This window comes from Macrobrachium nipponense, chromosome 18 (assembly GCF_015104395.2).
Source record: "Macrobrachium nipponense isolate FS-2020 chromosome 18, ASM1510439v2, whole genome shotgun sequence".
NCBI classification, from domain to species: domain Eukaryota; kingdom Metazoa; phylum Arthropoda; class Malacostraca; order Decapoda; family Palaemonidae; genus Macrobrachium; species Macrobrachium nipponense.
In genome coordinates, this window is record NC_087211.1 from 81,121,513 (window position 1) to 81,135,982 (window position 14,470).

Here is a 14,470-nt window from a genome sequence, read left to right on the forward strand (position 1 = left end):
TTAAATAAAAATCAGTTGCCTTAGAGTTATTAAAATTTTATTGTAATGAATTTCTGTCATGTTTTTGTAAATATGGTTTTGTTTACCAGGTTCCGAATAGCTGTCACCTATAATCCTTTAATTGTCTGGAGATTGTATCTGAGATGATTGTCTTAAACCTTTAATTGCACCCTTTGTTTATGCTTGTTTGGGAAGGTTTCTTATCTTCCAGGTGTGTCGGATTCTAGGCACTAATCCCTTTATAATCCCTATCTGTCAGTTATACGAACCTTCTTGTATTGTCTTTTCTCGTATTTTTGTCAGTATCTGCTTCAGTAAAGGACTTTTAAGTCGAAAGATCTCGCAGACTCCTTCGTTTATTTTTCCTTCGTGGCATTTATCTTTATATATATATATATATATATATATAGTATATATATATCGATATATATATATATATATCTTGCAGTTCCACAATGGTCCCGTGGTGAAGTATATAAGAGATCCTCACGTGAAAATGAAAGAAGGAGGTACCAAGACTTTCAACTTTTATTCCAACGTCATCTTCAGGGTACTGAACAATTTCTCTTAAAATTGTTCAGTACCCTGAAGATGACTTTGGAATAAGGAGTTGAAAGTCTTGGTACCTCCTTCTTTCATTTTCACGTGAGGATCTCTTATATATATATATATCACCTTTCCCCATTCCCCATCTGCGGGTTGGTGGAGACGGGAAGGGGGTTGGCTCTCTTACTAGAATTGAATGAATTTGCTAGACCTATACTCCGTTTCCAAACATTACTTTGAAATGCTATATAAATTTACAATTGATGGCGTGCTAGGCGCAAATAAATCATATAATACTATTTCTACATTAATCAGAGCGTATATTTCTTAAAATTTATCTGGTAAATTGAAAACATGTTTAATTTTTTCATTAGAGACGATCCCAGGAAGTTCATAAAACCGAGGAAAACTTCATTTTTCCAGTTTATGTCAACTCTGAATAGAACCATTAGCACTCAATCTAGTAAGTTTTTCCATATCAGTGAAAAAGGGACGTTTAACTTATGTCAATATAGCAAGGGATGAAGGTATGCTTTTGATATATATATTTATATAAATTAATAATAATCTATGACAAGGCAAGAAGAGGAGATCACACAGCAGCTAATCTATACTTAAAGCAGAATTCGTACACCAGTGAAAGTAATTTTCCTCAATAGCGGAGTGGCCACAGAGCGTTGTAGACGCCATACTTCTAAGCACATCTAAATTCTTGTCGACAAGATTTCATTCCTTTTACGCATCCATATGCATATCCTGAATGCTATATAGATACAGTAGTTCATCTTGATAATTCACTAGTTTACAGAAAATGCTAATAAGTTTATATAAAATGTTTAAAAGGAAATCCCCTTTTAAAGATTCAAGACAAGTTTGGAGGACGAATAATCAAAAATTATAAGTGAGGATGAGACAGAATGGGAAGGATGGAAATAGATTTCATTTTACCTGAGATCTGAAATGATTTTATGGTAACTAATACAAATAATTACACGCACTACAAATAAAAGATGATCAAACATTCCCACAGAATTAACGTGGTTGCAATGTCGACATCTTATATCGGTTTCGTTCGGCTTTGGAAATGACTCTAATATCTCGATTTAGCTAAAAGTCCCCATTAGATACTTTTAAAAACTTAAAACAAACGTCCAGACTTACTAACTGAACAAAATATTCTAAATTAAAACCAATTTCAACAACCTCATTCCATCCTATGTATGACTACGTGACATCTTGACGATAAATTTGATATCTATGATTTCCTCCCGATTATCATGCTACTCTCGGATTTGCACGGCAAACAGCATAAAACTTTTTTTTAAAACCACTTAGAAAAGTCACTCTTTATTTAAATAAACTGAATATAACTTTGCATGGTCCTAAAAACTCGTATGATTCCAACAAATAAGCAAATGAAGCCATCTTGGGACATGCAGGCGAACTGAGAAAGCCTAAGAAACTACTTAAAGAATGAGTCACTATTGACTTAAATGACTTAGATATAATTCTTTAGCGTCGAAAAAACTTTCTTAAATCTATATATAATTGAAAAAAATAAAGGTTTTTTTAAGAGATGGGGGAGGGGGAGTAGAAGGAGGGGGAGGAGAAAGCCATAGTGAAACCACTTAAAGAACGCGTCATTATTGACTTAATTGAAGTAGATATAATTCTTTAGCGTCGAAAAACCTTTCGTAAATCGATATATAATTTAAAAATGAAGGTTTTTTAAGAGATGGGGGAGGGGGGGAGGAGAAGGAGAAAGCCATAGTCGAATGTTTACCTTCCCCAGGAGAGAGAGAGAGAGAGAGAGAGAGACGCAAAGCTACACAAAGTGTTGAGTCACTTACAGACAGTCACTCGAGAGCAACTACTCTTATAAAAAAAGATGTCGTCGGCGTTATTTGGAGGCAGTGCCCGGTCTTCCAGTAAAAATCTGGTTGAGTTTAGGGTGAGTGAAGCCTTTACTTAATTCGTTTTAACCTTAATTAACTGCGTGGTCGGTTATTAACGGTTATATAGCTATGTCTAGGTTACTTCGGTCGTGTGGTTCTAGGCCTATACTGCCTATGTCTTAGTTTAGTTAATAGCGTTTTTATAATAATAATCTGGTTATTTAAAGTAATTTTGGCCGTGATTTAATTTTTTATATAATATTTTATCGCCTGTTATCGCTATTTTTCCAATTTTGAATATAGCCTAGCCCTACAGGTTAGGCTTAGTCTTGTAATGCGTAGGGCTAATTTATCGTAAGTTTATTATAGGCCTGGCGTTTTTAATAACGATTGTTTGGCCATAAAGTTACTATAAAATGCAAAAAAATAAAAATGGAAAAAACGGTTTGCTACGTAGAAGATTAGGTCCTAGGCAAGAGGTTATAGGTAGTCTCTGACGGGCCAATTTTAGGGTGCGACTTTTAGGGCTATAGGTAATCCAGGCTTTAGTTTAAACTAGGCTATTTTATCTCCGCATTTAGTAATAAAAATCTAAAAGCGTTTCTTGCTTAAGGAGACCCGTGGCCCGAAGTAGTAGGTTAGGGTTGGACATGAAGGCCATTTACTGGATTCGCTGAATCACTGAAATTATAGCTAGTTGACGAGGATAGGCCTACTCTTGGTAAATCTAAATAATAACTGCGTCGGGTATTTTGTTGAAAATAACAGCTTCCTGTAGTATTCGGGTTGCTTATTAAGAATTTACCGTTATTTTTGGGCGGTCGACTGTAATTAGCTAACCCCCAGGGGCCAGTACTAAGGATGGCGAAATACATTGGACACCCGAATCCCTAGTGGCTGTCGTATTCGTGGTTACGTTCCTTGCAGTCCATGTGGAGCTATTCTTTAGAATTGCCCTACTCTTTAATACCCTATATCAGATGTTGGGGTAGATCTTTATTACTATTCTGTGACGGCCTAGACTATGGCAGTTGTGGTTTTTCTATGCAGTTTTACCTACTAAACAAGAGTTTAAGTAATATTTATTCGGACGACTGTAATTAACCGCCAGGGGCCAGTACTAAACACAGCGAAATACATTGGACGCCCCAATCCCTAGTGGAAATGCCTCAGTGGCGTGGTTGGTATGTTGTTGGCGTCCTACCTCGGTGTTCGCGGGTTAGATTCTCGGCCATTCCATTGAGGAGTGAGAGATGTGTATTTCTGGTGATAGATTTTCACTCTTGACGTGGTTCGGAAGTCACGTAAAGCCGTTGGTCCCGTTGCTGAATAACCACTGGTTCCATGCAACGTAAAAGCACCATACAAACAAACAAACCAATCCCTAGTGGCTGTCGTATTCGCGGTTATGTTCCTTGCAGTCCGTGCGGAACTATTCTTTAGAATTACAGATGTTGGAAATTAGGGTAAGTTTTAGTTTGGCATTTGTAATACTCCTTGAAAAATGGTTTCCCCATAACTGCATCATACACTTCGATTATCTAGTCTAGCACTAGCCTAAAGGGCCCCATACACTAAACGATCGTTTGAGCGACTTTATCGTTCGTAAAAACACTTTGTATGGCGGGCTTGTCTGAATGCAAAAGTGGTCTGAACAATCTAGGCAGGAATCTATCATGACCAGGGTTGCTGGCTTGCGACTGATATATGTCTGTCATACATAGGTCGTTCAGTATATGTGCTTGTCTGCCGATATAACGCTATCATGCACGTCTCTTCTAGAGGTGGTTCCTTGTCTTCCCGAGACAAAATCTTTGTTCAAATTGAAATCGGTGCGGAGATTGTTCATACTGTTTGAATAATGTGTGTGTGTGTCGATAATGACAATCGTTCATACAATTGTTGAGTGTATGGGGACCCCTAATTGATAGCCTAAATAGAAACCTACAACAAATCGTATTTAGACATTGAGCACTGAATAGCCCTAGGTTTAAAGGATGTTCTACGCACTTTAGGTAACTCTCAAGGGTTGACTGCAGTCTTTGAGTTTGGCCATAACCCATGTCAAACTGAAGGATAATGTTCGTTTCTGGTCTGAACGTCTCTACTCTTATTTTTTATTAAATATTTCAAATTTTCATACAAAAATGAAAACAAAAAATTAGATATATACATAATTCTTGCAAAATGATATTTATCACAATAAAAAAATGGTAATTTTAGGCAATAACTCCACTCGGACTGCAAGGAACGTTCCTGCGAATATGACAGCCGCTAGAGATTGGTGCGTCAAAAGTATTTTGCAATGTTTAGTACTAGTCCCTGGAGGTTAATTATAGTTGACCCCCCAAAAATAATGATAAATTCTTAATAAGCAACCCAAATACTATAGGAAACTGTAATTTCCAAAGAAATACCTGATGCGGAGTTACTATGTAGATCTACCTAAAAAATCAAATATATGTAAATAATTGAGGGTTTTTAAATTTCAGTTTTGCAAAATGCACTTAGGGACATTTGAAGGGACATTTGATCCTCCATGGGCTAGTACTAAACACGGCAAAATACATGTGACCCCCAGTGTCTAGTACTAAACACTGCAAAACTGTTTTGCCATGTTTAATACTAGCCCTCGTGTTGAATCGGAGTTCAGACCAGAAATGAACTTTTACTAAACTGTATTTACAACCAAGGGTGAACGTTAAAATATAAAAGACAGTAAATATAATCTTAAACAAGACACAAAATATAAGCACAAGTAAAAGATGGTAAATATTCCCATCAGTGACTAATGGGAACGAGGCCGTTTCAGTAGTCTTCAGTTTTTACCAAAAAAACGACCTTAAAATTGGTGAAAATGTCTGAAATCTTAGTGGAACAGGGTTGGTAGAACCCTATGCCCTAGGTAAGGTTAGGTTAAGGGAAGATAATAGGATATATTGGGCTTTCTGTCAATTTTAACAACAACAAAAAGTTTTCATGCATCCTTTTATCTGCAGTTGCTCCTAACTCTAATAAAACAGTTTATCTTGCATGAAAGTGGATGAATCTGGAGCTTGTCAATAATAGTATTGTTAGGAGAAACCGGATTGGAGCCTGCTAATGATTTTTGCTTAATGTATAAGAGACGCTGCGTAAAGATATCATTTATTAATGTAATTTTTTGGTTGTATAAGAGACAGCTGCATAAAGATATCATTTATTAATGTAATTTTTTAGCTGACCTGTATAGGAAAGGGTTTTATAATGCAGTACTATAGGTGAAATAACCTTAATCTAGAGTTTCATGCCCTTACCCTTGAACTTCCCCAACTAAACATGATAGCTTGCATAACTCAGTGATATTTGCACAACTATTCTGGACTATTACTAAATGAAAAAGACCACATGTTCTTTCCAAACACTATTTACAAACAGGATAAAAACACTTTAGCTTAACTTACTCAGATTCTTCGGGTTGTAAAATACACAGGCCTGCCATTGTGAGTGTAACCACCATAATATGGGTAATGCATGTTGCTTTCAGTGCGTTGCATCTGCCACTGTAATTACCTTAAGAATCCATTTTGATGATATAAAAACTCTTACAAATCATTATCAACATGTGCAGTCAAATAATACATTGTACGACCTAGGTTCATGGATTTGAGTAAATCATTCACAAGAAATAAATAAATGATTCATTAAACAGTTGTCTATCCAAGAACTGCCTGCCCACCTTTTGGCAAAATCCAAAGTGGATGACTAGTTATAGTTCTTGTGGGGAATATAGAAAATGGCCAAAATATGACAGGGCCGTGATGCAGGTCAGTCTGTGCATGGACTGGTTTCATATTAAAAGCCTGAGAGCCAAACCCATATTGTTGACAAGTCATTAAATGTACATAAAAAAAAGTTAGGGACAGAATAGTCCATGGTTACTGTTAACTTTACTTACAAACTTGGGAAAATCGCAGGTTACACAAAAAATAAGAGGATGACAGAATGTCACAGACTGAATAATTGATCAAGTATTGACTAGGTAAGACAATTTTCAAAGTTTTTTCAACACACTGAACAACTTTTATTCTTTACTGCTTATTAAATGAAAGGTTGTATCTTTACATCATCAGATACAGTATAGCCACTGGCTGTCGGTCTGCATACTACACATGTAGAAGAGATACGCACTTCATTCTTCTTTGCACAGTATCATGTTAGGGGAGGTCTGTGGTGGTTAAATAACCCCCCTCCCCTCCCCAGCCTGGGAAAAGAATCCTAGGTTAAGGTTATGTTAGTATGTGCCCTACTGAAAGCTCTTTCATATTAGGAAATGGGAATCATGCTGTGACCTCCCATTGGGAAATTAAGTCCTGCAATGGGATTTAACGCACATGAAAGCAATGAATGGAATATGCTGAGAAAAATTGAAACCTTCAACTGATGATGAGTGAAAATCGCCGATAACCGAAAATCGGCAATTCATGGTGCTGATAACTGGTCATTGGTGTGTCTGTTAGGTATGCATTGGCACCGTAACTCTACTATTGGTGAAAATTGCAGGAGATTTTTGGCCCTAGACAAGCTCTGTAGAACAATAAGCAAGTCCGCCGACAACTGGGGACTGCCTTATATGGAAAAATCTGTACCCTGGAATTATTTCAGGAAAATGATAAGTACCAGTAGCATTTCTTAACATTTTTTATACCTCTCAAGTATTGAAAGGCAGTCAGAATTCTGTGTAGTAAACAATGAGACAGTTAAGCAATGAAATCCACAAGTATTCTGTCCAGATTCTGGAATTGTAATCACACACAAAATTTTAATCAGAACTCAGAAAGATGTAAGCATGATGCAAAATAATTGAATGGGTAGATATGGTAAAATAGTATTAAGCTATCTTGGTCCATTGTCCTTTATGTAAGAGTACCCAAGGCTCCGTATGGAAACGGTCGTTGAAACTTGGTACCGAGGTGGTCAATTGGTGGTAGCTAACAATCCTATGCAGACGTTTCCCCCATTCTGTTCAGAATTGCAGTTTGAACCTTTTCTGAGTATCCTCTTCATCTTGTGCTTAGATCCTTTATGCCCCTTTACACTCATGATCCTTGCTTCCTATGCTGATTTTGCTATTATGTTAATTTGCTAGTTGGTCTCCTTTGCAGTGGAAGTTCAGGGACAACCTTACACCTAAGGAGTAGGCCTCCTATGTAAAAGGCAATGATTTGTGTTTTTGTAGGAACAAGCAGGAAATTTTTGAAGTAATTTTGTTTTTCCGTAGGTATACAAACCAGAGCCTTTTATCATAATCTCACCTCAACTACCCTGCTGTGTCCCTGTAGGCGAATGAAAAGTGGCTAGCCTCAGTTCATTAGTGATAAGTATGTACTCCTCTTCATTTCTTATGGCTACCAGTTAATGACCTTGATACCAAGTTTAACGACCAATCTAGCTTTGTATTCCCAGGAAAATTACGAATTACTTAGTGTCAGTGACTGAGCTAACTTGCTGTGAAAGGTATATCCACCTAAAAGACTTGAGGTTTGTATGCTTATGTAGCATACAATTTTTCTTTTAAGATTACTGTAGTACAGTATTTGTTAACATGTAAATTATTTTCAAAAGTTAGGTATAATCCTGTTTGTAAATGGGCTTCTTTTATTACAGGCTGGGAAGATGTACACTAAAGGTCAAATGGTCCATCCAGACAAGAGGAAGGGGCAGGTGTACTTGTACCAGGCAGATGATTCACTTATGCACTTTTGCTGGAAGGACAGGACTACGGGAACAGTCGAAGAAGTGAGCTTATATTTTAAACTGGCATTTTTTTTTAATATGATTTTTAATATTACGGAAGATCAGAGAATTTATAAGACGTTCTTCTTAATAACTTAAGTTTCTGATAGATTCTGTTCTACCTGTTGCCTTTTGAATTCTGAAAGGAAAATTGTTTCAGTATGATGTCTAGTAGTTGGTTAGCATATATTGAAAAAGTTACATAATTCTTCAGTTATAATTTTAATATAAATTGTTTTTTTTTTATACTTCCAGGACCTAATAATCTTTCCTGATGACTGTGAATACAAACGAGTACCTCAGTGCACCACTGGAAGAGTTTATGTCTTGAAATTTAAGTCTTCAAGTAGAAAACTCTTTTTCTGGATGCAGGTAAGCAGTCTTCTTACAAAATACTGTAATGAATTTTATCATTAAATACATACCAAAGCCCGTACCTTTTTCACCTTGCACATGTATGTTATATAGGCCTTCCTGTCATCCATTCCTTAGAGTAACGTGTGTTGTTATTAAGTAACTTAAGCTTAACATCAGTGATCTCTCTCTCTCTCTCTCTCTCTCTCTCTCTCTCTCTCTCTCTCTCTTCTCTCTCTCTCTCTCTCTCTCTCTCTTTTGTTACAAATACGTCATTACATTGTGTCACATTCATAGACTTCTTGTTAAATACTTCATTGCAGTGTGTCACATTCTTAGACTTGTGTATTTTTTTTTCCCAGGAAACCAAAAACAGACAAAGATGAAGAGCATTCACGTAAAGTGAATGAGCTCATCAACAATCCCCCAGCCCCAGGATCTCAGAGATCAACTGGGTCAACCCCCAACCAAGTTTTGAGCAATGACATATCTAACCTCAGGGACTCGGACATCCAGAATTTATTTGGCAACATCAGCCAGCAGCAGTTGATGCAAATATTAGGTAGTGGAATGTCCAGTTTAGCCAATCTGCTTGGACCTGGATCGGGTGGAAGTGGTGGTGGTGGTGGTGGTCACGGTAGCAGCGGTAGCAATAGCACCTCGGCGACAACCACAGCCTCAACCACTCCTGCAGCTAACCACCACCCCAACACCAGCCCCTACTCCCGCCCAGGATTCCACCCGTGCGGGAGTGGTAACGAGAGCAGCAGCACTACGCCAGCTCAGGCAGTGTTCATCCTATCCAGCTTTCTGATTTGCAGAATATTCTCTCAGGAATCTCTGTACCTCCAGATGCGTCGGGTTCTCCTAGATTACCAGTGGACCTCAGCTCGGCCATGACTGCAGAGGCCCTTCAACCTATTTTAACAAATGAAACTTTGTGAATGCCCTCAAACCATACCTACCTGCCACTGCTGACGAACTTCTCCAACCGAGCAGCTGCGTGGAACGGTGACCTCTCCCCAGTTCCAGCAGGCTGTTAGTTTATTCAGCAGTGCATTACAGTCTGGCCAGTTGGGGCCTCTCATTAATCAGTTTGGTTTAGGTGAAGATGCTGTCTTAGCTGCTTCATCTTGCGATATGGAAGCATTCATCAAGGTTAGTGAAGATTGATCTTCAGTGTTAGAATGTTACATTTTAGAATATTAGGTTTGAGTAAATTATTTGTGACACCTTAAGGGAGCATTGTAGCATTTGTAAATGTAAGAAGTCTATACGTACTGGAGATTTACTGTCATTATTTGAGTTACATTCGACCCCCGCTATTCGTGGATTTCGCGTGGATCTTATATGTCCATTACTCATGGGAAATTTGCATATTTACAGTATTGTTCTATGAGAAACATCCACAAATTACTGAATTTTCATATTTCATGATTACATGCACTTTTTGTGGTAAAACTATTAAAAAATCAGGTATAAGAATTTTTAGTGGGTTTTTCTTGAGTTTGAACTAACAAAATAGGCAGTTTTAATTGTTTTTAGGGGTTCCAAGTACTATTTGCGGATTCTAGCTATTTGTGGGGGGGTCCACTGTATGTATATGTTTACCATTTGTTAATTTTTCAATGGCAAACTCGTTCAAATCAGATTTTCATTTTAAGTATTAAATTTTCTTTAAGAACTTGAAAATTCTGTACTTTTCCACAGTAGATTTGTTACATATACGTATATTAAAGTTTTATCATTATTAAGAGCACTAAGCTTCAGAGCTCCAAAAAGATGTATACATGGTATATTGTATTGGATGATTTAAGATCTTTGAGATTATTGGTAATGACAGGTATGAAGGTTTGTCAAGCCATATTGCTTACTAAGAATCATGAGAATTGTTATTTTAATTACAGATTTGTTTTATAGCTTTGGCTCCCAGTCCTTTATCTATACCCTTTATAGATTACATTAAGCAATTATTTTCGTAAGCATGTATTTTCAAAGAAATTATTTTAATGTCTTTTCTCAGGCATTGGGGAAGAAGAAAAGCAGTGATGAAGGCAGCAAGAAAGAGGAAGAGAAAAAGAAAGCTGATAAGGACACAGATCAAGACAAAGATGAGGACGATTCCATGTCTGTCGATTAAGATGGCATATTTTTCAAAAGGCTTTCAATATTTAAACTAAGGAAATAGGATTTGGTAAATATCTAAAAAATACTGCTGCATGTTTTGTATTAGAATTAATTTTCAGTCTTGTTTGAGTTTCTAAGAAATATGATCTATGCATATAGTAGAGTTGCACATTTTTTAAGCCACCACCATAGTTACGTTGTGGGTTAAATTTCTTGTCACGAAAGTGAGAACAGCAGCTCTTACACTGATTCATTACTTTTTATATACATTTCAGGATTTGGCTGCACCAATCCTTGAGAAATAATTTATGATTGATAAAAATAATCTTAGTTGTTATTGTTTAGATTTTGTAGCTTTTATGTTACTCCCTAGGGAGTACAGTATTGGAATTGTTGCCATGTTTCTCAGTTTTGATGTTAAAATCTATCGTCTTTCTACTCTTGATCAAGGTAAAAGTTTGAAGTAGTAATGAAGTCCGGTCATTTGTTTAGTTTTTTATACCTTTTGATTTTATTTTTGAAAAGTTTTTTAAACCTGAACAAAAATATTGTTAAGTTCTTTGTTTTTAAACCTTTTTTGTTTTTGTCCTGATTTCAGAAAATATTGGGAACTTCTCATTTTTTTCAGGGCATTTTTTTTTCAGGCAGTCAGATTTTTTTGCCAAACCAATATTACACAGATGCAATAGCATGATTGTTAGTGTTTGGAGAAGAAAGGACTGCATCTTGAACCACTTGCATTTCCTTATCGCCTCAGTGCAGCAAATATATTTGAGGCATATTTGGCAAGACATGGTTTTAGTGCTTCACACCACTAAACACCGTGAATAAATATGGAAGGACCAGCAAAATTCATGGGAATGTAACTTAAAAAAGGGTCTGAAATGCTGGTTACTTTGCCCTTCTGTACAGAAGTGTCCTCTGACTGACCCTGGTGGTATTTAAGCTTTGTTTCATGGAACCACCTACCTAAGGTGGGGACTGTCTGATAATCCTGGTGTGTGTGGGCATTTTAAAGGTTTGTGTACGATACCTGAAAGAGAAATTTTATTGTAAAGAAAGTTTTCAGGTCTTGCAAGGGTTTCACAGTCATTCAACTTCAGGTCTTGTGAATGACATATTCATAATTTGTTGTGAAATCTCTCGTCAAAAAATTAATAGAGATGATGAATTGCCAAGGGATTTTGGATTTAAGGACTGACCACAGATTATGTATTAAGATTTTGGTATGCCTTGGGCAGCGCACTATATGGTACTAAAGGCTCTTTGCTGCTTCCATTTGGTCCCAGCTGTAGCTTTCTGCTGAAAGCTAATGTACGTATCTCTGGAATATGCTGGAGTAATCGTCACCTAATCCATACAGACCAAGAACAGCTGAAGTTGTGGCTTCCAAGCCACCAATTTTACTACCTCCCCTTTTAACAAATGAATGCCCTCCAAACATGACTCTTCACACTTTCTGTGACCACCATCTTGCTGCTGAGAATTGGTAAATGCCTTTTTAAGGGGTCAATTCAAAGCAATATAGAAAAAAATATTTTAATGAGAGCTAACAGCCAAAAAAATAAATCGCAGGAAATTATCTTCATAACAATTAATATAAAATTTTATGCCATATATCTTAAAAAATATGTATTACAGAAACTAAGGAACCTATGGTTTGCTAAGGCCATAAAGCAGAATATGCAAAAATGCTTGGTAATTTCCATACAGTAACCTGTCTTGCTGTACATCAAACCTACTACAATATTGGACAGCCAAACTGGATGAATTTTCTAAAGGAAAAAGTTTTTAAATTGGTATAAGCACAACCCGGTTTATATCCATATGGTAGAGAATATATCGTGTCACCAAGTTTCTAAATGCCACCATTTTCCTTAAATAAAACACTTGCAAAATGAATTCTGCCAGTTTCCCAACAGCAGGATTTGTATCTTATGTACAGTTTCTCCAATGCTTTAAGAGAGAAGAAAGAAATTATAAGTTGAAGATTCCCTCACCTAGTCATACACTTCACAGTATTATTCAGAAAGGCCTGTAAATCTCAGTGACTAGTTTTGAAGCCTGAATTCCATTTGTACCCATAAATATCCTAAACAAACAACTACATTTTTTGTGTGATATTTGGCAACAGTATATGAGATATCTCAGAGCTATAGTTACGAAAGTAAAACCCAACAACATGCAAGTGAGAATAGAGCTACAAATGATAGTACACTACAGCATGCTACCACTAAGTATTTATGGGACATAATCCTATTTCTTTAAATGATAAATACTGTCCACAATTTTTCTATGGCTGCATATTCCTTAAAGCAGACGAGAGTATACCTTGATTCAGCTACTTTGAATTTGATAAAAAGATTATACAAAATATGTCCTTTTTTACCAGTATTTTACTGAAGGTTGGCCTCATGACTGGCGACAAGTGATAACATTAAAAAAAACTAGAATGCAGCAAAAAGAAACTTCTTGGCTAAGCTTAACATAATTTTGTTTCTGATATGATAAATCATAGATTGACAGACCACCAGCAGTGATTTGATTAAAACTTTACATCAAGATATTTGAAACAATTACCAAGGACAATTTATATGAGAGACAGTTATCAGCAACTTTCAACTGGAAATATAGTAGAGCCTAAGAAACCTTAATATGTAGCTGAATGTTTTCTTACAATGATATGACCTAACCCAAAACTTTAAAACTTTCTCACTAATGTTTCTTTTGAAACAGCACAGACAGAACTTTCATCTATATAATGCTATGTCTTACAGGCTTAAATTAGTGTATCTTCTACCATTTTTCCAAATTGACTCCAAAAATTTGTCACCTTGCATGCATGAACATGAGGACTGCTTCAATAGGGCATGGTTCTGATTATTTTCCGATCACAGGTAAAACAGGTTTATTTATTTTGTAGTTAATTATGCATTCCTTGTTATGGTTTGGATTAATTGTACAATTCTGCATCCTCGCACTATACACTTGAGTTAAGGACTAATATCCAGTGAGTATTAGAGCAGAAGAAACAACATGCAAAGCACTACAATCAACAAACACACACTCGTCACTAAATCCAATGTGTGAACAATGATATGTCTGATCACTTTACCCTATATACCATACAACAATTCCTATTTGGCATGGCTATAACAGACTTAATCACTACAATGAATATACAAGAAGGCTACCATATCCCTGAGACTATTTTCATATACAGGTACTGATCCATTTGCCTCTCTACATCAACACTACAAACAGGATCACTAATGTAAATGAAGCCCAATAACCTTAGAACAGTCCACTGACTTTTCCAACTTGTAAAACAAAGGTAACTGCTAGCACTGCTAGCTTGGGTCTGATTCCATCTGGATTGCCTCAATAAGATAAAGGTCATGTGAGTTTGTATGGTGTTTTTACGTTGCACGGAACCAGTGGTTATTCGGCAACGGGACCAACGGCTTTACGTGACTTCCGAACCACGTCAAGAGTGAACTTCTATTACCAGAAATACACATCTCTCACTCCTCAATGGAATGGCCAAGAATCGAACCCGCGACCACCGAGGTGGAACGCTAATACCATACCAATCACACCACCGAGGTGCTTAAGGTCACGTGAGTAAAGGCAATACAGCACTGAAAAAATGTGCACCTTGTGTGGACTGTGCTAAACTTCATTTTGGACAACACCATACTGGCTGCACTTCTACTAAAAAGGCAATTTCACAGTAAAGTTCTAACAAAAAAAAAAAAAAAAAAAAAAACATA

General features: G+C 36.6%; 1 pseudogene; it reads left to right on the forward strand.

Moving 5' to 3' along the window:
• The first annotated feature begins 2,339 nt into the window (after positions 1-2,339).
• LOC135197258 (proteasomal ubiquitin receptor ADRM1-B-like) lies at positions 2,340-11,138 on the forward strand (annotated as a pseudogene).
• Positions 11,139-14,470: the final 3,332 nt, after the last annotated feature.